This window comes from Hyaena hyaena, unplaced genomic scaffold, assembly GCF_003009895.1.
Source record: "Hyaena hyaena isolate Hyena2069 unplaced genomic scaffold, ASM300989v1 scaffold_28, whole genome shotgun sequence".
Classification (NCBI taxonomy): Eukaryota; Metazoa; Chordata; class Mammalia; order Carnivora; family Hyaenidae; genus Hyaena; species Hyaena hyaena.
The window spans coordinates 5814162-5836395 of record NW_024080660.1 but is presented as its reverse complement, the minus strand read 5'-3'; the positions used below and the strand labels follow the sequence as shown (position 1 = coordinate 5836395).

The following is a 22234-nucleotide window of genomic DNA, read 5'->3' as shown; positions in this document are numbered from 1 at the left end:
GGCAGACCGGGATTTCAAAATGTACATTTTAAAAATTGCAATCCAGTATATTATGGTGTGTCTATAATAAAGGTACTTATTATGTGCAGTGCACTCTGCTATTTCCAGTTCTTTTCTCTTCTTTTCTGCTTTTTTTTTTATGTTAGTCATAACTCACTAAGTTCATTTTACAACTCATTAATGAGTCATTATACACAGGTTTAAAAAGATTGGGTATGCTGTAGTTGTAGAATTAATAAAGAAAATAGTGGGTTAGGGACTGGAGCCCACCAACCAAGACAAGCGCTAAATGACTTGGTCTCTCAAGGTGGCTGATCGGATGTTGGGAAGCAAGTTCAATTCCTAGATCTTGGCAAGGGGGAAATGCTGGATTTTAAGGAGTGAGCAATAAAGAGTCTGTTGGCAAAATATTTATAGAAGGACTATTATGTGTCAAGTACTTGTGGTTTGACTGGGAATATAGCAGTATACAAAAACAGTTTAAAATTTACAATCCACTGAGAAAGATGGACATTAATCTGATGTGAGATTACAATAACTATCAGAACACAATTCTTGCAGCCTCAAAGGCATGATTAGAAATGGAATTTCTTAAGCTAGTTTTCTATTCAAGATCAATTTTTTTTCTGTCTCAGCCAAGAGGTTTCTGCACTTTAGCCTGACCCCAGAGCAAGCTAGACGGTGAATCTAGCTTGCCAGAAACAGAAATCTGACTTAAAAAAAAAAAATCTAGCTATTATACAGCATATCCCTTTTCTTTGAATTTGCCTTTCTAAGTGATAATAGATATTTCAGGTTATAATGACATTGCTTCAGTATAAGTGACTCCCAAAGTGGGCACATTTCACTTTTAAAGAATCTCTTGAGCTTGTCAGCACCGTAAAAACCAATCTCACCAGTGGCTCCTTTACTTAGAAGTGAATGGGCTAAGTGCTCCCAGTGACGAGAGTCATAACTTAAAAGAAAATGTCCAAAACCTGATACAGTCTGAGACCCAATACCTGTCTCAGAATTCGCCTCCAAACACAACTGGTTTCTCAATTAGATTCTTGTTTAATTATCTGAATTACTTAGATGAAACAACAATAGAAAAATAGATTATAACTCTGGAAGCACCTCTCTGTCTCCTGTGGTACCCTGCCCACTGTTTGTGTACAGGGGTCATGAAGTAATGGGTTGTTGACTCAATTAGATCAAATTTTAGCTTAAACACTGTGCTTTCACATAATAACAAGGAAAAAAACCCAATATAGCTGCCTTTTCTTCTTGCCGACTATTATTAAGAGTGGAAACATCAGAAGTTGCCTACATATACTCCCTCAGGTTTTATGTCACAGATGAGCCCAAAAAGGTGAAGTGACTTTTCCAGAATCACATAGTTCTTTGGTGCCTTGTCTAGGACTACATGCGATACTGGAAGAGGGCGAAGAAACATGTAGGCTCTGGGTGGAGCAGGATTTGAAGCCTGCTTCCACTACATGCTAGCATGACCTCGGGTTAACTATTCAACTGCTCCATGCCTTGGTTTCCACATCTGCAAAATAGGATAGTAATGAGCTAATCCACGTAAAGTCTTTCAAACAGAACCTAGCACTTAGTATGCTCAAGAAACATTAGGGGCACCTGGGTGGCTCAGTTGGGTAAGCTCCAACTTTAGCTCAGGTCATGATCTCACGGTTCATGGATTCAAGCCCCGTGTCGGGCTCTGTGCTGACAGCCAGCTCAGAGCCTGGAGACTGTTTCGGATTCTGTGTCTCCCTCTCTCTCTGACCCTCCCCTGCTTGCGCTGTCTCACTCTCTCTCAGAAATAAATTAAAAAAAAAAAGAAAGAAAGAAATGTTAGCTCTTCCTGTATTAGAATCCACTTCTCTTAACACAGACTTGAGTCCTCTTTCTACGGCCCTGTGCTCCTCCTTATGTGCCCTTAGAACACATTAATGATCATGATATGTGGAATTGGGAAGGTCCTAGAAGCTAATCCCCAGGCAGGGATGCAGCTAAATCTGTCAGATGGAAGAGCTCTATCAACACACAGGGAAGAAAAAGCTTTGCTTTTCCTTATGCCTGCTGTCGCACAATCTATTCTTCTCTGCGGTGTCAGTAAGAACCAAAGTAACAATGACTCTGAGAAATATGCAGTTTTCCTGAGAGGGGAACAAATAGGTGTTGACCAGAAAGGAGGAAACCGGGGGTGGGGGTGGGGTTGGGGGGTGGAGAGAGGTGGTACAGAAGGAAAATAAGGAGGATAGAATTACTTTTTATCCCTTCAGGAAGATTAAACAAACAAACAAAAAAATCCTTCTCAATTGTACAATTGGGACTTCGTTCAATTGGGGTCATAAATTAAGTGTCCAGAGGTAGGAGCTCCCTACTGCCTAGGTCAGAAAAGTCAAAGATTGCCCATTACCAAGTTCTGATTTAATGAAATCCAGGGGCTTTCTCCTCTAGGGCACTTGTTTCTGAAAGCTATTTCCTTAAGGCTTTTCCAGAAGTTCTGCAATGTCTGACTAGTCAGACTTAATAACCACAGTAACGCTAGTGGCCCTGGGAGACAATCCATTCCTTGGCATGACAGTGAACTCTGTGGATTCAGTTCCTACCTTCCTTGGATGCTCGCTCTGCTCTGTTACAAGTAACCAGAACCTCTTGCCATGGAAACACATAATTCAGATAAGACTGACTCCCGCTGGACTGGGGCAGAGCCAGGGGATGGGGCTGCGGGCCAGGAAGAGGCTGGAGGCCCTCTGCTCTCCCAAGATCTCAGATGGCACACACTAAAACACAGTCCTGTAACAACCTGAATGTTCCTCTATGGCTGTTTCCATCTTTTAAATGGCCCATTCTAATACTAAGAAAATAAGCTGAAGGCAACATCCCTTAAAAGGAAAGAGATAACCAAGTCTGAGGCTTCATTTCTTAAAGCACCACTGTGATCCTTTTCTTGGCAAATTTCCATCTTTAACTCTTCTGGATAATGATTTTAGCAGGCGTGTAATAATTGTCTTCAGGCTCTGATCTCTAGTGCCAAGGCATTTCTTGAGGTCATAGTGAAGATCTCCCAGGCAGGACACTAAAGTCATAGAAATGGTGTCTAGGTAACTGTGGTGCCCTGGGTAGGCCAGGACACAGGGGACAAAAGACACAAAGGCAAACAGGCAACATGAGAGCACAGATCTCTCAGCAACTGTAAAATGAACTCGGGAGAAAAAAACAATCAATGGCTTGGAACCGGGCAAGAAGCAGAGAGGGGTGGCAGGGTGTGGGGGGAGGGAAGGCCAGAATGTTAAGGTGCTTGCAAGTATATGCGCTCCCACAATAAGGAATTCCAGGAGCTGGGGGATGGGAAGAATGCTTGTGTGGCTCCCAGATGGCTGGGAAAAGGTTGGAAGAACAGGAGTTAATAGAACTCATTAGAAAGTTGGCAGCATGAACGTGGAGAGGAGGGCAGCCTGGTAGGAAGTAAACGAGTCAGCAGCACCCGTACAGGAAATGCCTGGGGCGCTGGGAAAATTGCTGATTAAATACTTTACGAAAGGGGAACCCAGCAGCAAAGTCAATTCGTTGAAGGATCTGTGTGGGTTTAGTACTTTTGGAGCTGTCATAGAATCCCACTGTTGAGAGAGGACAAGACCATCCAGGGGGTTCAATTACGGAGAGACCATTTTCTTGACACTGCAGGTGCCCGAGCTGGGCCCAAGGGTTGCATGAAGCCAAGTCTAGGAGACTAAGTAGAGGTCTCTATTGGCAGAGGGTTAGAATGCATTTCCTTGGTGCTGGGTGGAGGAGATCTGGGTTGGGACAACTTTCTTCAGTTACTGAGGTGGCGTGGAACGTCTTGTCTCAGTCAGCACTCTGTCCACACTGCCACCGCCATCAGGCATGTTCTATAGACAGTTAAAAAAACAAAACAAAACACCTATACCCTTGGAGGAGGGTACCTGCCCTCTTGCTGGTACCTCATTCCCGATGAAAAAACCACTGAACTGTGAGAAGGAAAATGTCCAGAGTTTGAAACTGGCAATTTCCAATCACCAGCTCTGGATTTTCACCCAAGTGCTTCGATTTTTTCTCTTTGATTCAGACTTTATAAAATGTCCCAGGTACACTTGGGAAGAATGTGTATCTGTCTGCAGTTAGGCACAGTGCCCATGTCCGTCATTCAGGCAAAGTTTGTTAGCTGTTTTTTTTTTCAAATCTCTGTATTTGAAAATCTTCTATTTTGGCCTAATTGTTCAATCATTCATCAAGACGGGTGTACTAAATCTCCCACTGGGGTTGATGATTTGTCTGTTCCTTCTTTTTACCCTGTTTTTGACTTATGTATTTTAAGATTATGTTATTAAGTATATACTGCTTCCTGGTAATTTTAATCTTCAATTATTATATAATGTCTACCTTTATCTCTACTAATACTTTTTGAATTAAAATCCACTTGATCTGATTTTAGTAGGGCTCTCTTTTCCCATCATTCTGCTTTAAATCTTTCTAGAACCTTCTATTTAAGACCTGTGTATTCTCTTATAAGCAACGTATAATTCAATTTTGTTTAAAATCTGTTTGATGATCTACTTTTTAATTTTATGAGTCAATTTACTCTTATAATTATTGATGCATTTAAATCCAACAACTGGCTATATGCCATTTGTTCTACTTATCTCTATAGCCTCCTTCCCTCTTATTTTTTAATCTTCTTTTTCTCTTCCATTTTTAAAAATTCAGTTTAAGTCAGTCTTTTGGTATATTCTATGTGTTCTGAGAAATCCACCATGATTAAGACACTGGACGGTTCTGGCACTCTCTCATGCTGCCCCTTCACAGTCAAACCCCCTGCATCCTTAACCCCTGGACGCCATTGCTGTTTTTCTATATTCCAATAGTTCTGCCTTTACCAGAATTGCTCTTACCTTCTTTGGGGCTATTACTTATTAACTGAGTCTCCTCTTCTCTTAGATTGGTAGAGATGCTATTTCTATAGTGGTAACCCTGAATTACAATATATATCCTTAATTTGCCAAAGTCTAATGTAAATTAATACTCTTACTGCTTTTTGCACATTATTAAACCTATTTCCCCACCCATACTTACAGATAGATTCTATTGCTGCTGTTTACACTAATTTTATATATGCTTATCACCTCACATGAAATTATTATTTTTTTAACAGTCAATATTCATTTAGATGTACAATCTTTCTTTTCCTGCATCTCAAGGCTTCTGCCTGGGATCATTTTCTTTCTGCATAAAGAATAACATTTAGGGGCACCTGGGTGGCTCAGCTGGTAAAGCATCAGACTTCAGCTCAGGTCATGATCTCATGGTTCATGGGTTTGAGGCCTCCATCAGGCTCTGACAGCTCAGAGCCCGGAGCCTCCTTCAGATTCTGTGCCTCCCTCTCTCTCTGTCCCTCTCCTGCTCATTCTCTGTCTCTCTTTCTCTCAAAAATAAACACAAAAAAAAGAATACCGTTGAGTATTCCCTTTAGTGGGGGGCTGCTGGTGATAAATTCTTCTAGTTTTTACTTGCCTAAAAATGTTTAGTTCACTTTCATTTCTGGAAGGCAGTTCTTTCAGCTTTTCCATTGTCTCCTGTCTTCCACTATTTCTGTTGAGCAGTCAGCTGTTAACCTTGCTGTTGCTCCTTTGAAGGTAATGTGCCTTTTTTTCCTCTCTAGCTGTGGTGAAGATTTAGATGGTCTCTGTCACGGTTTTCAGCAATTTTACTAGAATGTGCCCCCATGTAATTTTCTTTTTAATTCTCCTACCTGGGGTTCATAATGCTTCTTCAACCTGCAACTTGAAGTCTTTCTCTAGGTTTGGGACAGTTCACAGCCACTATCTCTTCAAATATTGTTTTTACCCATTCTCTTTGTTCCCTTCCTTCTGGAACGTCACATGTATGCATGTTACTCACCATATCCTACAAGCCTCCTATGCTTTTTTTATTTTTTATTTTTATTTTTTGCATTTTCCATCCTTTTACCTCTCTAAACTTCAGTAGATACATTTTTTTCTGACCTATCTTTCAGTTCATTAATTCTTTATTCAGCTTTGTCTAATCTGTATAATTTATACATTGAGCTCTTTATTATAGTTACTGTATTTTTTTCAGTACTAAAAGTTGTTTGAGTCTTCCTTTTTTTAATAAAGGTAAAATTCACATACCACAATTCACCTTTTTAAAGTGTACAATTCAGTGGTTTTTAATATATTCACAAGGTTGTGCAATCATCGCTATCTAATTCCAGAACATTTCATCACCCCAAAAAGAAATCTCATACCTGTTTAGTACTCACTCACTCCCACCACCACTCCCACCACTACCACTCCCACCCCACCCCCAGCTGCTGGTAACCACGAATCTACTCTGTGTCTCTATGGGTTTTGCCCATTTGGGGTATTTCCTATCATGGAACATAGAACATGCAGCTGGCTTCTTTCACCTAGCATATTGTTTTCAAGGTCTATTCATGTTGTATCAGTACTTATTTCCTTTTTGTGGCTGAGAAATATTCCATTGTATGGATATGCCACGCTTTTTAAAGTCCATTAATCTTTTGATAAATATCTGGATTGTTTCCATTTGGGGGTTATTATAAATAATGCCACTATGAACATTCATGTACAAGGTTTTGTGTAGGACTGTTTTCAATTCTCTAGAGTATCTATGTAGGAAAATGGAATTACTGGGTCACAGGGTAACTCCATGCTTAAATATTTGCATAAGTCTTGTTTACATTTTTGAGGAACTGCCAAATTGTTTTTCATAGCATCTGCACCATTTTACAATCCCCCCAGCAACGTATGAGGGTTCCAATATCTCTATATCCTTGCCAACACTTGTTCTTTTCTCATTTTTCTTTAATTACAGCCATCTCAGTGAGTACGAAGTAGTATTTCATTGTGGTTTTGATCTGCAGTTCCCTAAGGACTAACAATGTTGAGCATCTTTTCATGTGCTTGTTGGCCATTTGTATACCTTCTTTGGAGAAATGACTATGCAAGCTTTTTTCTTTTGCAAAATTGGGTTGTGGGTCTTTCTGTTGTTGGGTTGTAAGAGTTTTTCATATATTCTGAATACTAGATCCTTAACAGAAAAATGGTTTGAAAATATTTTCTGAGTCTTATTATATAGGTTGTCTTTTTAGTTTTTTGATAGTGTCTTTTGAAGTACAGAAGTTTATAATTTTGATGAAGTTCAATTTACGCATTTTTTCTTTTATTGCTTGTGTTTGGAATCTTATCTAAGAAATGCTACCAAATCCAAGATGAAAAATTTAAACCCGTTTTCTCCTAAAAGTGTAAGTTCTTACATTTACATCTTTGATCCGTTTTAAGTTGTTTCTTTTTTATAATTTCCAGGGTTTTGTTATTTGGTTTAATAAATATATTTAACATAGTTAATTTAAAGTTTATCCAATAACCATTACAAAGATCTCCTGTGGGTATGTTGTTTTTCTTATAAGTGCTGTATATATACAAAATGGTAAGTGAGAACTATTGGGTCTAAGATGATAGTATCTTCCTCCAAAGAGGATTTAAATTTGCTTCTAGCCATGACTATCCTAGATCACCTTAATCCAATTAGAGATTAAGATAATTTGAAGCTAGGCTTCAGTCCCTATGAGACCCCTGAATTCTATTTCTGGTTCACCCTTACTTCTAAGCTGCATCCTTGTGGGGTCCCAAAGCCTGGAGAAGTTTACCACCTCCCCCATCCCCTGGCCCCCGTCCTTGGTCTTGTATTCCAGTTTTTGTCCTGTTAGCCCTGCAAGGCTATTAAAAGCTCTGTTTGGTTTCTTGGCTCTCAGTGATTTTTTCTAGAATAGCAGATGCCTCTCAGGGATAAACAGCTCCAAAGGAGTAGAAGAAGGTTGGTCTGAATTACCTAAGCTGCCATTTCTACAAGTTCAACCCAAAGTCTAAGTTTTGAAGATACAGATTATTTTATTTTTAAATGTAGCCCTCCCCAGGTCCAGTGCAATGTTGGATACCTAATAAGTACTGAAATATGTTTTATATGAAAGAATGAATTGGTGAAAGAGAAGGATGATCATATTTATCATATTTATATTTTAAAGTCATTCATTTCCCAGGACATGGTAACCAAAATATTCTGGTAAAACAAAAGAGAAGCAAAGCTGAGGTTTTAAATATGGTTCCTCATTACTTCCTTAGGGGCTTTTCAAAAACCACAGTCCATCACAGGGCAGGAGGGGGCTGAATCTACCTCACATAAAGGGGATCTGTGAAATCAGCTGTAGTGATTGAGAATCCAGATTCAAATCTCAGGCATTCTCTGGTAACCCAGAGGCCACAGAATGGAGGAACTTCACACTAAGTTCTAAAAATGAGCACACATAATGGGCCATTTGGGGGTCTGAGGAAGGCTTGGCCATCCAGTTCCTGGGACATATGTGAAAATTTCAGTCTCATCAGCTTTCCCAAATTCCTTAACACCACACCATGCTTTCCTATGTGACACCAGCTTAAAAACAGAAAAAAGTAATCCCTCACTTCCAATTCTCTCTCCAATAAGTGGCCATAAGTTGCTGACTTTTCCTTCATGATACGTCTGACATCTGTCTCCTTTTCTTTTTTTTTTATTTATTTTTATTTTTTTAATGTTTTTTTTTTTTTAATTTATTTCTAGGAGAGAGAGAGAGAGAGACAGCGTGAGCAGGGGAGGGTCAGAGCGAGAGGGAGTCACAGACTGAAACAGGCTCCAGGCTCTGAGCTGGCAGTCAGCACAGAGCCCGACGCAGGGCTCGAACTCACAAACCNACAGACTGAAACAGGCTCCAGGCTCTGAGCTGGCAGTCAGCACAGAGCCCGACGTGGGGCTCGAACCCACGAACCGCGAGATCATGACCTAAGCGAAAGTCGGACGCTTAACCGACTAAGCCACCCAGGAGCCCCATCTGTCTCCTTTTCGTCACTCCTGGCAGTACTACCGCATCACAGGCCCTTATTCCCTGGCCCCTGGATTAGAGGCCCAGTCCTTATGAAGAGCCGCTCTATTACATCATTTTCCAATGAATAAACCTTCCTTGGTTTATTCCCAAATGCTCTCAGAGTGAAGTTCAAACTGCTTGGTTGGGCATCCAGGGCTCTTTTCAGCTTTGTTTCAACGACTCTCCTCATAAATAGTCTGATTTAGCCAAACTGTTATACTCACTACCTTCTGCAGAGTCCTCACTCATTCCTGTGTTCTCTTTTGTCCTGAAGCCACTTCCTTCCATGCAGAAGATCTTTCCACCCTGCTTTCCCTACACTCACAAATGCCGCCTTTTCCATCTCTGCTTACAAAATCATTTTCATTCACTAAAAACCCAGCTCAAGTGTCATCTCTCTACTTTCTGCATAGAAAGCATTTAGGACCATGCCTGGCACAGGGTAAACCTTCAATATATATTATTATTTTTAAAAAATGAGTGTGTGTGTTTGCAGGGGAGGAGGGATATAAATTTCAATTGATGATATAGAAATTGCGTATCTGTTTTTTTAAGTTTATGTATTTATTTTGAGAGAGAGAGTGCACAAGTAGAGAACAGGCAGAGAGAGAGAAAGAGAGAATCCCAAATAGGCTCCACACTGCCATCATGGAGCCCAATGAGGGGTTTGAACTCACAAATAGTGAGATCATAACCTGATCCCAAATCAAGAGTCAGATGCTTAACCTACTGAACCACCCAGGTGCCCCATCTATTCTTTTCAATTAAACTGTGCCCTACAACACACTATATAAAAAAAAAAAAGAAAACAGTTTCATGGGGATGGCTTTATACCATGATATGAAAGACAAAACTATGACTTTTAGAAGATAATACAATGGAATATCTTCAAGACCTTAGGGTAGGAAAGGCTTTCTTCAACATGATAGAAAAGGCACTAACCATACAAGAAAATGGGTGCAACCACAGTAAAATTAAGAAGTTTTACTAACCAACAGATAATATTAAAAAAAAAGAATAGACAAGTCACAGTATAGGAGAATATATGCTTACCACATATAATCAGTAAGATGACTAGTATTCAGGATAGGTACTTCACAAAAAAATATATATCTACATGGTCAGCAAAAATAAGAAAAGGCCCTCACGCTCATTAGTTACCAGAAAAGCACACATTAAAGCTACTATGACAATAGCTTATGTTAAAACAGTTAAAAATAAAACTACAGCTAAAATTAGAACTCTGACCATATTAAATGTTGGCAAGGAAGTAGAAAAATGAACTTCTCATACATTACTGGTGGAGATGCAAATGACTAACATCGTTTCAGAAAACAGTTTGGCATAATAAAGGAGATAGGTTTATTTTTTCACCCCACCTCACCCCACCATTCTGCTACTAGGTATATTCGCTGGAAATCTGGCCACGTGTTCACCAGTGCACACATAGGAGAATGTTCACGGCAGAGTCGTTTGCTTTATTCCCAACTCAAAACAACCCAAAAGCCCACTGATAACAAAATGCACATTGATAAGTAAATTGTGGTGAATTAATAAATGGGCCCCTAAAGCAATGAAAAGAAACAAGGTAGAGCTAGATGCACCAGCGTGGGTGGAGCTCGCAAACGGTGGCAAATAGAAGCGGCGAGACTTGCAAAATTAAACTACACTGTTTAGAGCTGAATGTCTAGAAGATGTAATTTAAGAAAAGCAAGGGAGCAATTATCACAAAATTAGGACAGGGGAGGAAACAGAGTTGTGACTGCAGGGAGTGTTGCAGGGACCCCGGAGGCGCTGATAAGGTTCTCTGTACCTGCGTCTGTGACTGGTTACCTGTGCGTTTGCTTTATAGTTACTCATTTATGATACATATATATTTTACATACTTTCCAAGTTTTCAAAACTGAAACAAAGAAGAGTTCCATGATTGATCAGTGACATGGATCACGAATGCAGGAATAAGGTTTTTGCTAGTCGACATTGGTTCACAGGTCTTCCTTGAAAAACTGAGCTGGATATGAGCTCTTCCTCTATCGCCTGTACCATATTCTGTAGCAATTATTATCTGTGGAACACCATCTATCTATTATTTATGGTACACTTATCATATCCACATTGCCTTGATTAGAGCTACTGATGTGACCGTCTTCCCGTCTTTCAACTATAGCATAAGCTTCTGAAGGATCTGGACTGTATCGTGCAGCTAGTAATTAATAAAAATAGTCATTGTAGTTTACCTTTACCTAGTGCTCACTGTGCACTAATTCTTTACAGGCATAACCTTATTTAATCTTTGTAATAACTCAACGAGTTGTTATTATTATCTCCATTTCATGGAAGCTCAGGCTTAAAGAGGTCAAGCAGTTTCTCCAAAGGAACAGCTATTAAATGCAAGAGTTAGACTTTGAACCCAAAAGCTCCTATTCAATGTTATTTTGTCATATTTGTATTCTCCTCATCTTGCACAAGGCCTTGCATGCTGTAAACACCCAATAATTATTTATTGGGTGAAAACGAGAGAATGGAAGGCCATAAAGTTTCACAGCAAGAAAGAGAGGGACAGCACAAAAGCATGCTGAAATCTTCAGGTATATACTGCCGAAAAGGTCGAGACTCCATCTATTAAAGAGAGAATCATGTATGTAGAGCTATAAATATGAGCTGCCAGGATATTCTGGATAGAGGGAGTGAATCCAAAATTTAATCGGCTTTTAAATCCACTTGGCTGTATTTGTATGGCTGGCAGTTCAAAGGGCAAATGGCAAACGCACGTCTCATGAAGCGCCCTGGCTGCCGCGCAAATGGAACCAAGCCACGGGTTACCGATCGCTGCTTTCCCACTGACATGGTGGCCTGGGTTGAAGCCTTCAACGGTCGGTCTATCCTTTTTGGTCTTGGGACTTCAGGATGAATGGGATGAGGATGGTGGTAAATGATAAGGGTGAGCACTATCTTGGGGGCACTGCCCCACAGAGTACAGGCACGGGTCTTCTTGGGGAGCCTGAAGGAAAGGAGTGGAAAGAGGCAGTAAGACAATGGGTGCTTTCAGGAGCTCCCTTAGTGCCCAGGAGAGAAAGGAGAAGCAGAGGGAAGGTTCCAACACCCAAGGGAAAGGAAGGCGCTTTTTGATCCAATCCCAAAACAAGGACCAGGATCAAAGAATCACTTGCCACAGCTGTAGGAAAAAGAAAGCAGCAGTGGGCCTTCCTGCATCCTTGCCTTTCCAGGCTGGGCTGCCCTCTCCTCTTGGAGATGAAGAGCGGGGCTGTGTGCTGGCCTCTCCCCTGATCATCCCCAGCCCCCAGCTCCTGGGGACAATTGCGCTGTGTCTCTGGCATGTGTGGAACTGCAGGTCATGGCCATATTTAACGAGAACATTCATTCTCCACAGGCACTACGGGGCTCCTCAAAACGCCCTTTGTGTCACTGTGCCTTTCTCTCCTCAGCCCCCCCCCCCCCCCCCCCCCCCCCCCCCCCCCCCGCACACACTAATTTAATCAAGATGTCCTAGCTCGTAGATGGAGCGGACTCGTCAGTTCCGCATTCTTTGTGGCATTAGGGCTTCAGAGCAAAATACGTAGGGCTGAAGCCAGCAGGTTGAGGAGATGGGGTCAGGGTCTCCAAGCCAGAGCATGTTAACCTTTTGTGTAAACCCAACGTGTAGAGTGCATTAAGCTTGTGATATATTCCTCTAATTTTCATTTAACTCAAAATATTCTGAAGAGGTTGAGAAATGTTTTCTTAGGCAAGTACACAGACATTCAGAAGCAAAAGGAAAAAAAAGCAAAGCAAAAGAAAAAAAAAAGGAATGTATTCATCAGCACTGTTTCTAGAATGCAGAACTTGAAAAGAGAGCTCTGTCACAATTATGCCTGCTCTTTTTCTCCAGTGTCTCTTCCATTCAGCCATAAGTTTGCAAAACTGGAAAACTCTGTCTTATCTAGGAACCAGATTTTAATTCAGATTTGCTTCTCCAGACCACGGCCAATATCCAGAGAATCTCAAAATTGTGGGGGAGAGTTAAAGCAGTAAGAAACCATCTGGAGCCCTGGGTCCCCACCCGGGTTACCTGATCCCCAGTCTCATGGTCTTTTCCTTTGCTGGGGTCTCCCAGAGAGGACTTCTTGCTTGCTGCTATAACTTTCTGAGTTAATTTGTGAATGTCCAGCAGAATCTCTGAAGCCTGAGTCTTGTGGGCCAGAAGGACTCAAATCTATTCAAGGAGGGCATGAGGCACGGCACCTCCTACAACCTATCTGAGGAATGATTAGGATACGTGTTGAAATTCCTCTCGAACGCAGATCCATTTTGCCACGACCTCCCGCCTGGGATATATAACCCATTCCCTCCATTATCTGCTTGCCAGTTTAATCAGCTCACATCACCATGGACAGAAATGTAGTCAAAGCACTATTATTTCATGACCTGTGAGGGGCTTTGCAGAAACCTAGCAAGCAGGACTCCAGACTATAAGGCTGGGGTGGGGGGGGGGGGAGTATCCCTCATAGTTTTGGGAGAAAAAAGAACTTTGAGCTCGATTACATCTCCTCCTGCCTGGCTGAAGTAGGCAACTGGCCTGGGGTCAGGACAACCCTAAATGCGTAGGCTAATCCCAGAGTCCTTGTATCATTCTACAAACCCAATAAGCTCCTAGTCAAAAAACTAAAAAGCTTTTCAGTTCCCTTACAAAGCTGTACTAAAAAAAGTTCATGATCCTCTAGTAAATAAGCATCTCTGCTCTGCTGCTTCTTAAGGTAACAACTGAGTCTCTGCCCTTTCCCCCCTCCCTCTCTTGGCTGACTTGCATATTTTCTCTCTTTTCTGGAAAAGCTGATAAAAAAAAATGCTTCCCTGATCCTGTCACATCATGAGACTAAAGCCTATACCCCTAGGTTTTGTGTGAGGGCAGAGAGCATTTAATCAGCACTTGCTAAAATGAACTGAATCACCAGGGAGCAGCACCACAATGCCTTATTTCATTCCGATTGAATCTGAACAAGGTGTGACTCTCAGCCTGGTCTAATGGAGACACCTTACTGCATCTTGCAGTCAGGAATGTGCAGCTAGAATACACTAGTCTGTAGTGAGAAGACCAGATTTCTTACCTAAGAGATCTCTCTTCCAGAGACTAGGAGCCTGGCTTTCCTCCAGGGCTGATGGGAAAATGAGGCAGAACTCTGCATAGCCTCAAGCTACTTAGCATCAGCCCAGAGGCAACAAGCTCACATCAGGTGCTTACATTTAACCTGGGGAGGAAACCCGACCGGAGTGTCAGAAATCATCTGCTCTGATTACAACACTCTTTTTAATCTTCCTTGCCCAGGAGAGGATATGCACTGATAACTTCAATAATGCCAGCAGGTACAATTAATTTCCATTCCTACTCTTCATATACTGTTATGTGGAGGGGACTGGGAGGGCAAAATTCTACTCCACTGGGGTTGCAGCCTTCAGCTCTGAAACAGGCAGGCTGCTCAGAATCAGCATGGCAAACCTTGCCCTGTGTTTCATCAGAGGGACCGATGCTAACCTACAGTGCTCGAGAGACCTGCATGGCCTTGGGGGCAAGGCTAATTCTTTTGTGGCTGGGTAACAGTGACTACAGAATTAAATTAAATTAAATTTAAAAGCCCAGGCAGGAATGGATAGGGGTCTAATGGACATAGTGATTAAGCAAGACTTAATCAAAAGGATACTGACATATTTTATGTTGTTTCAAAGAGGAATATCTATTTTATTGGTCAATGTGTTCTGCATTTAATATACCCCTAATGCAAAGTTTTTCTATGATCCTATCAAGAGGTGTTTTCTTTTTTAACTAAAAACTTGCTAAAATCAACTAGAAAAGGCTATCTTGACTTATGTAACATTTCTCTTCCAAAGCAGCTTCATATCCTTTGTCACTGTTACTCTCACACCATTTCTAGAAGGCCAAGTGAGAACGAAGGATGCTTTCTCATTCCGTTTACAGATGGGCCCACAGAGGTCTGGGAAGGTCAGGTTCTTGTATAAGGCTCACAAGACAGTAATGCTAGACTTGGAAGAGATTTTTTTTTAAACTCCCTGTCTCAGGCTTATGCTATTATATTCCTTCTCGCCATTAGCTGAAAGGAAAAGAAAAATGCTCAGAACTTCAGTGGGGGTTCTACAGAGGACACCACAGTCCCCCAAGTTTCCCAAACCCAACTCCAGTGACATCTACTCAGATCCCACTCTTCCTGATCTCCTGAGAGTGTCCGTCAGCGAGGCAGCTTCTGCTCACTTACGTTCCACGAGCCACATTACTGATTTTCCTTTTGCCCATTTTAATTTGCTCTTGTGTCCTCTTTGCTGGGTCCTAAGTCTTTTCTCTAGGCCTCAACTGCCCTCTTCTCTGATTACTCACTTTCACAGCTTCAACTATTGGCTTTGTATGTGGTCAATTTTCAGATCCCCCTTCCAGCCCTATTCTTCACTACATCTTCACTGTGCCGTGTGTGGCGCTGAACCAAGGAGGGCTGGGGTCATGCTCTGGAATGAGCACATGGTAGGTAGGTTTGGCCTATCTCCAACTGCTAATCTGGGTGACCTAATACAAGTTACTACTTGCTGGCTCTTAGATTCTTCATGAATCACAGAGCAGGATAAGAACCAGTGGCTTTTCCACATACTTTCCCCAATAAATGGCAACTCCAACTTCTGATGGCTCAGATCAAAATGCTTACAGTCACCTTTTTAAAAAATTATTTATTTGGGGGGGGGGAGAGTGGGGAAGGGGCAAAGAGGGAATCCCAAGCAGGCTCCACTCTGTCAGAGCAGAGCCCCATTCAGAGCTCCATCCCACGAACCATGAGATCATGACCTGAGCTGAAATCAAGAGGTGGACACTTATCAACTCAGCCACCCAGGTGCCCACTTGCAGTCATCTTAGAGTCTCTTTTTATCGTGTGCACATTCAATTCAGCAGGAAATACAACTGGCTCCATCTTGAAAATACGTCCCAGAGTCTGACCACTTCTCACGATCTCCACATCCACCACCCCATTCCAACCCTCCATCACCTCCTGCCTGAGTTTATAGAAAACTTCTTAGCAACTCTTCTTATTCAGCTCCCACCTTGCTCCTCCTTCACTCTGAACACAGAAGCCAGAATAATCCTACTGAAACAAAAATCGGATTGTATCATTCCTTTGTTCCAAATCCTCTCATGGCTCTCTCCTGGCCTCCAAGGTCCTTCCGGATGCAGCCTGCCCCCACCCCCAGCCACATCTGCCCCTCTTCCTCTTCCCTCCTGTGCACAAGGCCTTGCTGCTTCTCTGACCAGATAAGCACACTCTCATCTCATGGCCTTAGACATGCTGTTTCCTCTGCCTGAAAGACCTTCCTCGGAGAGTAAAATCCCTAACTTCCTTTAAGAATCAGTTCAAATGCCAACTTCTCAGTGAAGCCTTCCCTGACCACCCCCTGTATAAAATAGCAATACCCTCAGCACCCCTCTCCTCCTTCCCTTGTTTTATTTTATCACCATCTGGCATATTTTACATTGACTGGCTCATTTGTATGTTGTGTGTGTCTCCTACTAGAGCACAGGCAGTCAGAGACTTGTTCTGTTCTGTTACCTGCTGTATTACTGGGCCACGGTGCCGGAAACATAGGGAGTGCACTGTAAGTATCTGTGGAATGACTCAATGAAATGTGAATCCTCTCTAGCATTTACCTCCTCCCACCTCATGCCAGGTTACTTTCTTCTATCTAGAATGTCTTTGCTGTGTCTTTTAGTAGGTCCCATTCTTTGAGTTCTCACTGTCATGAGCCAAGAATTGGTTTCCATTTCCACCCCCCCACCCCGAATTACTGTAGTAGTTTTCCAGACAGTTTCTTCCACCCTATACCACACTGACCACCACCACCAGTGTCACTATAGATCATGGTTTTCAATATTTCATTGCCTTACCTAAAATGAACAATGGTTCTCTTTGACCTATAGCTGGACGACCTTGAGCAAGCCTTCAAAGCACTCAGGCACCAAGCTCATCCCACCTGCTTTTCCCATCCCTTCTTCCTTCTTCTCCAGCAGAAGGAAGCTTCTGCTGCTGTCTTATAGGGAACATCTCTAATGGGCACAAAGAGGTAAGAGAGGAAGTTGGCACCAGATAATACGGAAATATTCAAAAGATAATTCCGTAGGATAAGAAATAGATAGATAATTAAGAATTCTGGCACCATGTAATTAAAAGAATAGCAGCCCAACTCTTTCCCTTCTGTGAAGCTTGCCCAATCACCTCTCATGAATCTGTTCCTTTTCCAAGCTCCTATAGACAACTCATTGTCTGCACCCCTCATTAAATGGACATCTTAAGTTGCAACCTGCTTCTAGGGTCTCTGGCCTGTCCATCCAACTGAAATATAAAAAAAAAAATCTAAGAATTTGAAGCATGTTTTAAGCTTGCTTTGTAGCACTTTTATAGTGGCAAGTTGAATACAGAGTGATTGTACACAATCAAATAGTACTTATTGAACTGAATGAACATGTAGTGGTACTCATGCTCCTGGATTTAAATAAAGCAGTGCCCTTTTCTTTTAGGGGCCATGAAAGAAGAGTCAGGTGGGCTATGTAGTTTTCCTGCTTGAGAATTCAAAGGCCCAGAAAGGCCACTGACTCAGAGGGCTGTGAAAAGAGAAAGCTTTTTTTCTACTCTCCACCCTCAAAATGAACATCAAAAGGAAAACAAGGTCATGGGAAGAGGCAAGGCAGGAAAGGATGCGATGCTTATGTGGGCAGAAGGCTTGGATTATCTTGGCTTTGGCAAGGAGATGATTAAAGCTAGGGAATGGGTCTCCCAGTTTGCCCTCTTTATTTCCTCTCTACCCTATATGAGAACACACTGCTGAAAAAGATTAGCTAAGAGACAAAGACCACCCGGGCAGGCAGAAGGCACAGGGGCATGCTCTCCTACGTGAGCATAACCAAGCTCCACAGAGCACTTTCTTTTCTTTTCTTTTCCTTCACTTTAACTGAGGAATAATTGGCAAATAAAATTGTACACGGTTAAAATGTACACCATGATGATCTGATACACATATACATGTGGAATGATTGCCAAGATTAAAATAATTAACACATCTGTGTGTGCATAGGTGGTAAGAATACTCAAGATCTACTCTCAGCAACTTTCAAGTACATTATACTGTATCATTAACTGTATACCATACATTAGATCCCCAGCACTTAAAATTCTGTGCCCTTTGACCTATATCACTCCATTTCCCCCTCCCTCAACCCCTAGCAACCACCATTATATTCTGTTTCTATGAAATTAGATTTAAAAATATTTTTTACAGGGGTGCCTGGGTGGCTTAGTCGGTTAAGTGTCCAACTTTTGCTTAGGTCATGATCTCGCGGTTCGTGGGTTCGAGCCCTGCGTCGGGCTCTGTGCTGACTGCCAGCTCAGAGCCTGGAGCCTGTTTCAGTTTGTGACTCCCTCTCTCTCTGACCCTCCCCTGCTCATGCTGTCTCTCTCTCCTAGAAATAAATAAAACTTAAAAAAAAATTTTTTTTAAATAAATAAAAAAATAAAAATATTTTTTACAGATAAGTATTGCCATGCAGTGTTTGTCTTTCACTTAGGATAATGCCCTTCAGATTCATCCACTTTGTCACAAATGGCAGGATTTCCTTTTTTTCATGACTGAATAATATTCCATTGCACACACATATATATCACATTGGCTTTACGCGTTCATCCACTGAAGGGCATTTAGGTTGTCTCCATATCTTGGCCATTGTGAATAATGCTGCAGTGAACATGGGAGTGCAGAACCTTTTTGGATACTGATTTCAATTCCTTCAAATATAGACCCAGGAATGGAAGTGCTAGATTATACAGTAGCTCACTGTATAATTTTTCGAGCAACTACCATAATGTTTTTTAGTGTGGTTGCACCAGTTTACATTCACACAAACAGTACATGAGAGTTCCCTCCTGTCCACATCATTGCCAACATTTGTTATATCTTGTCATTTTGACCATGGCAGAGCCCTTTCTTCCCAGGTTCTACTGATTCTTATGACATACTGGGAAGCCAGAGTGAGGGTATGAGCAGTTTTCTGCAGTGTGAAGATGAAGAAACTGAAACCCAGCACGGTGAAAGTACTCCATTGAGCCACCCAGGGCCCAGATCCAGGCACAGCTCTGAGGTCTAGATTCCCAGCTGAGCTCAGAAACAATGAGGAAGATATAAGAGGAAGAAAAAAGAAGGGGGGAAACCCTCTTCCTTCCCTCACATCAGAAGTAGGGTATTTCCAAATGAGAGCACAGACAAACTAGTCACTCTAAAAACAACTAATTTCCAGGAAGATGCCAATGAGATTCTAGATTGCTTTTGGATGTACTAGAATGTGGTCCAGTAGAGTCAAAACCACCCAACCAAAGAACCTTAAGGACTGTATGAATAAACAATGGAACAGCCAAAAATAGAATACTGGATGGTCATCAAAAGCAAGGATTTTTGGGGCGCCTGGGTGGCTTAGTTGGTTAAGCGTCCGACTTTCGCTTAGGTCATGATCTCGCGGTTCGTGGGTTCGAGCCCCGTGTCGGGCTCTGTGCTGACTGCCAGCTCAGAGCCTGGAGCCTGTTTTGGAGTCTGTGACTCCCTCTCTCTCTGACCCTCCCCTGCTCACACTGTCTCTCTCTCTCTCTCTCCTAGAAATAAATAAAGCATTAAAAAAATTTAAAAAAAAAAAAGCAAGGATTTTTAAGAAGGTGCAAAGACGTGTTCAAAATACTCACTTAAAATGTCCCAGGAAAAAAATTACAGAAAATTTAATATACACTATAGTTCTAATTTTCTAAAGAAAAATGCACATAGAAAAAATATTGGAAGGGAATAACTGACTCCCAGTAATCCTTATTTTCTTTTTATATTTTTGTTTTCCTGATGTCTTGAAAAACACTTATTATTTTTTCAATTGAAAAAAAAAATAAGCTACAGGGCTTTTTGGTCTGCTTCAAAATCAAAAGAAACATAAATTAAAAATTGTTATTTTTGTTACTTCTCAGTCTCGTTTCCTGGCCTCAGCAATAACTTCTTAGCTCAAGAGTAGATGATTCAGACAACTCTTGAAACCATAAGGAGGGATGCTCCTAGGTTCCTATCGTCTCTTGAAGACAGGAATTAGTCCTGACAATTAAGCTGGATATAGACCCAAATGATTTCTGGAGCACAAAGTAAAAGAAGCGTGAGAAGGGGAAAAAAAACAAGACAAAATAAAACAACCCTGAGAGCTGGGCTTAAAAGCAAAGAAAGTTAGGATCGGGTAGAAAATCCATGAGAAGAGATCAGAAGTCCACTATCATATGGAAAGAAGAAAATAAAAATGGAAAAACTAAAAAGATGCTATTTCAAAAGAAGGAGATTTTATCCCCCCCCCCCCCCCCCCCCACTCCCAATGTACACAAAAAATCATGCTCAGACAAGCAGGGAGAAATTCAAAGGAAAACTCTTGACAAAGATAAAGAGGAGAATCAAAAGAAGCCAGTCCTTCAAGAAGGGAGACTGGAATCAAAGATGCCTCACTCTTTCTTTTTCTCTGGACAAGCTGGGCAAGATGCAGAATCAGAATAGCACAATGGAAAGTCTGGCTCTGCAGAAGCATCTAAATGCATGACTGCTGAATGCATGAGCCCTGAATTCCCTGCACAAGCCCTGGCCCTTTAGCTGGCCAGTAAAATGACTGCTCCATGTGAGCCAGCGGAGCACAGTGATGTGGAAGAGAAGATTCAGAGGAAGCAGGCTGCCTACCCACGAATCCCAGTTCTGCCCCCAAATGGTTCTATAACCTTGAGTCAGCTGCTTACCCTCTCTGCCCATGTGCTTATGTAGAAATAGAGATGATAAAACCATCTTAAAGGGTTGTTGTGCTGATTAAATGGGTTAATACCTGCAAAATCCTTAGCATAGTCCCTGGGCATGGCTAGAACTCATTCAGTATTAGTTATAATTGCTATTATTTGTATTATTGCTGTGAATCTTATAATAAAAAAATTGGTACCTAGTCAGCTTCCACACCATTATTGGAATTTCTCCTGAGAGTAGTAAGTTTGTATAAACTACTGTCTATTTGCATGGTGCCTGATGAGTTGTATTAATAATCCTCCCTTTCTCTCAGGGAGGCATCTTGCAGCCAAGTGTAAGAGGTACGGACATGGTAAAAAGTAATTCGGCTAGAATTATCATTGATGTTAAAACCCTCAGATGAATGGCTGAATGAACACCCAATATTTGTATGACAGAATCACATTTAACACCAGACAATGACCCTTTTATCGTGTGAGAAGAAAAATCTAACTGCAAAACGGAGGGTTCGAATTGTTACTGCCCTGATCTGAGGGGTCAATGTTGGCATCACAATCAGCAGGTAACAAGATGTTATATATTTCCTAATGTTATACACCATGAAGTATTACCTACATCATCTATTATGCACTCTAGTCAAAATGTGTAACTTGAATAGATTTGGCCATTGGAATCAGCTTCCAATTTATAGGAAATACAGGATATAGGAAGAAATTAAGCAACACCACAAGGAGGCATCTGGACAAATCTAGAAGGTGGGACAATCTGCAAGACAAGTGGCCTGGTCTACTCAGCAAATCAGTGTCCTGGAAAAGGAAAGTACTAGGTTGAAGGAGACTTAAGGGATATAAAAACCTATGTGCGTTAGATCTTAGCTTGGACAAACCAGTTTCAAGGAAATTTTTAAGATAACCCTAGAAATGTTTACATGACCTGGGGATTAGATGAGATGAAAATTTAGATGAGGTGAAATGGGGAGGTGAAGATCTTGACAAAATAACAGACTATAAAACACTACATACAAGACAACCTGGGTTTTCATTATCATACCTCTGCTTCTTCTATTTTCTACCATGTACATGTACTATACACTTTAAAAAGATTATTCAAAAGAATAGAGATTAGGGAGGAAGAGAGAGAGGAAAAAAGAGAAAGAAAGAAGGAGAAGGACAGGGAAGGGAAGAGTAGTAGAAGGGGAGAGGGAGAGGGTAAGGAAAGAGAGGGTAAGGGGTAGGTTTTGAATTCACTATTCTTAAAGCTCAGATTGTGACCACGTTCAACATTGTGATTTGGCAACAACTATCTTCGGAAGATACTGTCTATAAGTCCTGAAATGTGGGTGGTAGTGTGACAGTAGTGGTGTGTAAATGTGTGTGGTAGTGTGGTAGTAGAACAAGCAAGGGAGTTCAAATTCCACCGTCATCTCTCTGTGGTCTTACCAAAGAGTAT

At 41.5% G+C, this 22234-nt stretch overlaps 1 protein-coding gene across 10 annotated transcripts in view; it reads right to left on the bottom strand.

Annotated features, from left to right (window-relative positions):
- The window catches only part of SRGAP2 (SLIT-ROBO Rho GTPase activating protein 2), a 237768-nt gene that overhangs the window by 85209 nt on the left and 130325 nt on the right, over positions 1-22234 (bottom strand). The window contains exon 1 of one of the 10 annotated variants that reach the window (XM_039227566.1): positions 6172-6178. The exons of the other annotated variants lie outside the window; for them this stretch is intronic. The gene's annotated coding sequence lies outside the window, so the exon portion shown is untranslated. Of the gene's footprint in view, positions 1-6171; positions 6179-22234 lie in introns of those variants that run through there. 10 annotated transcript variants of the gene reach the window in all.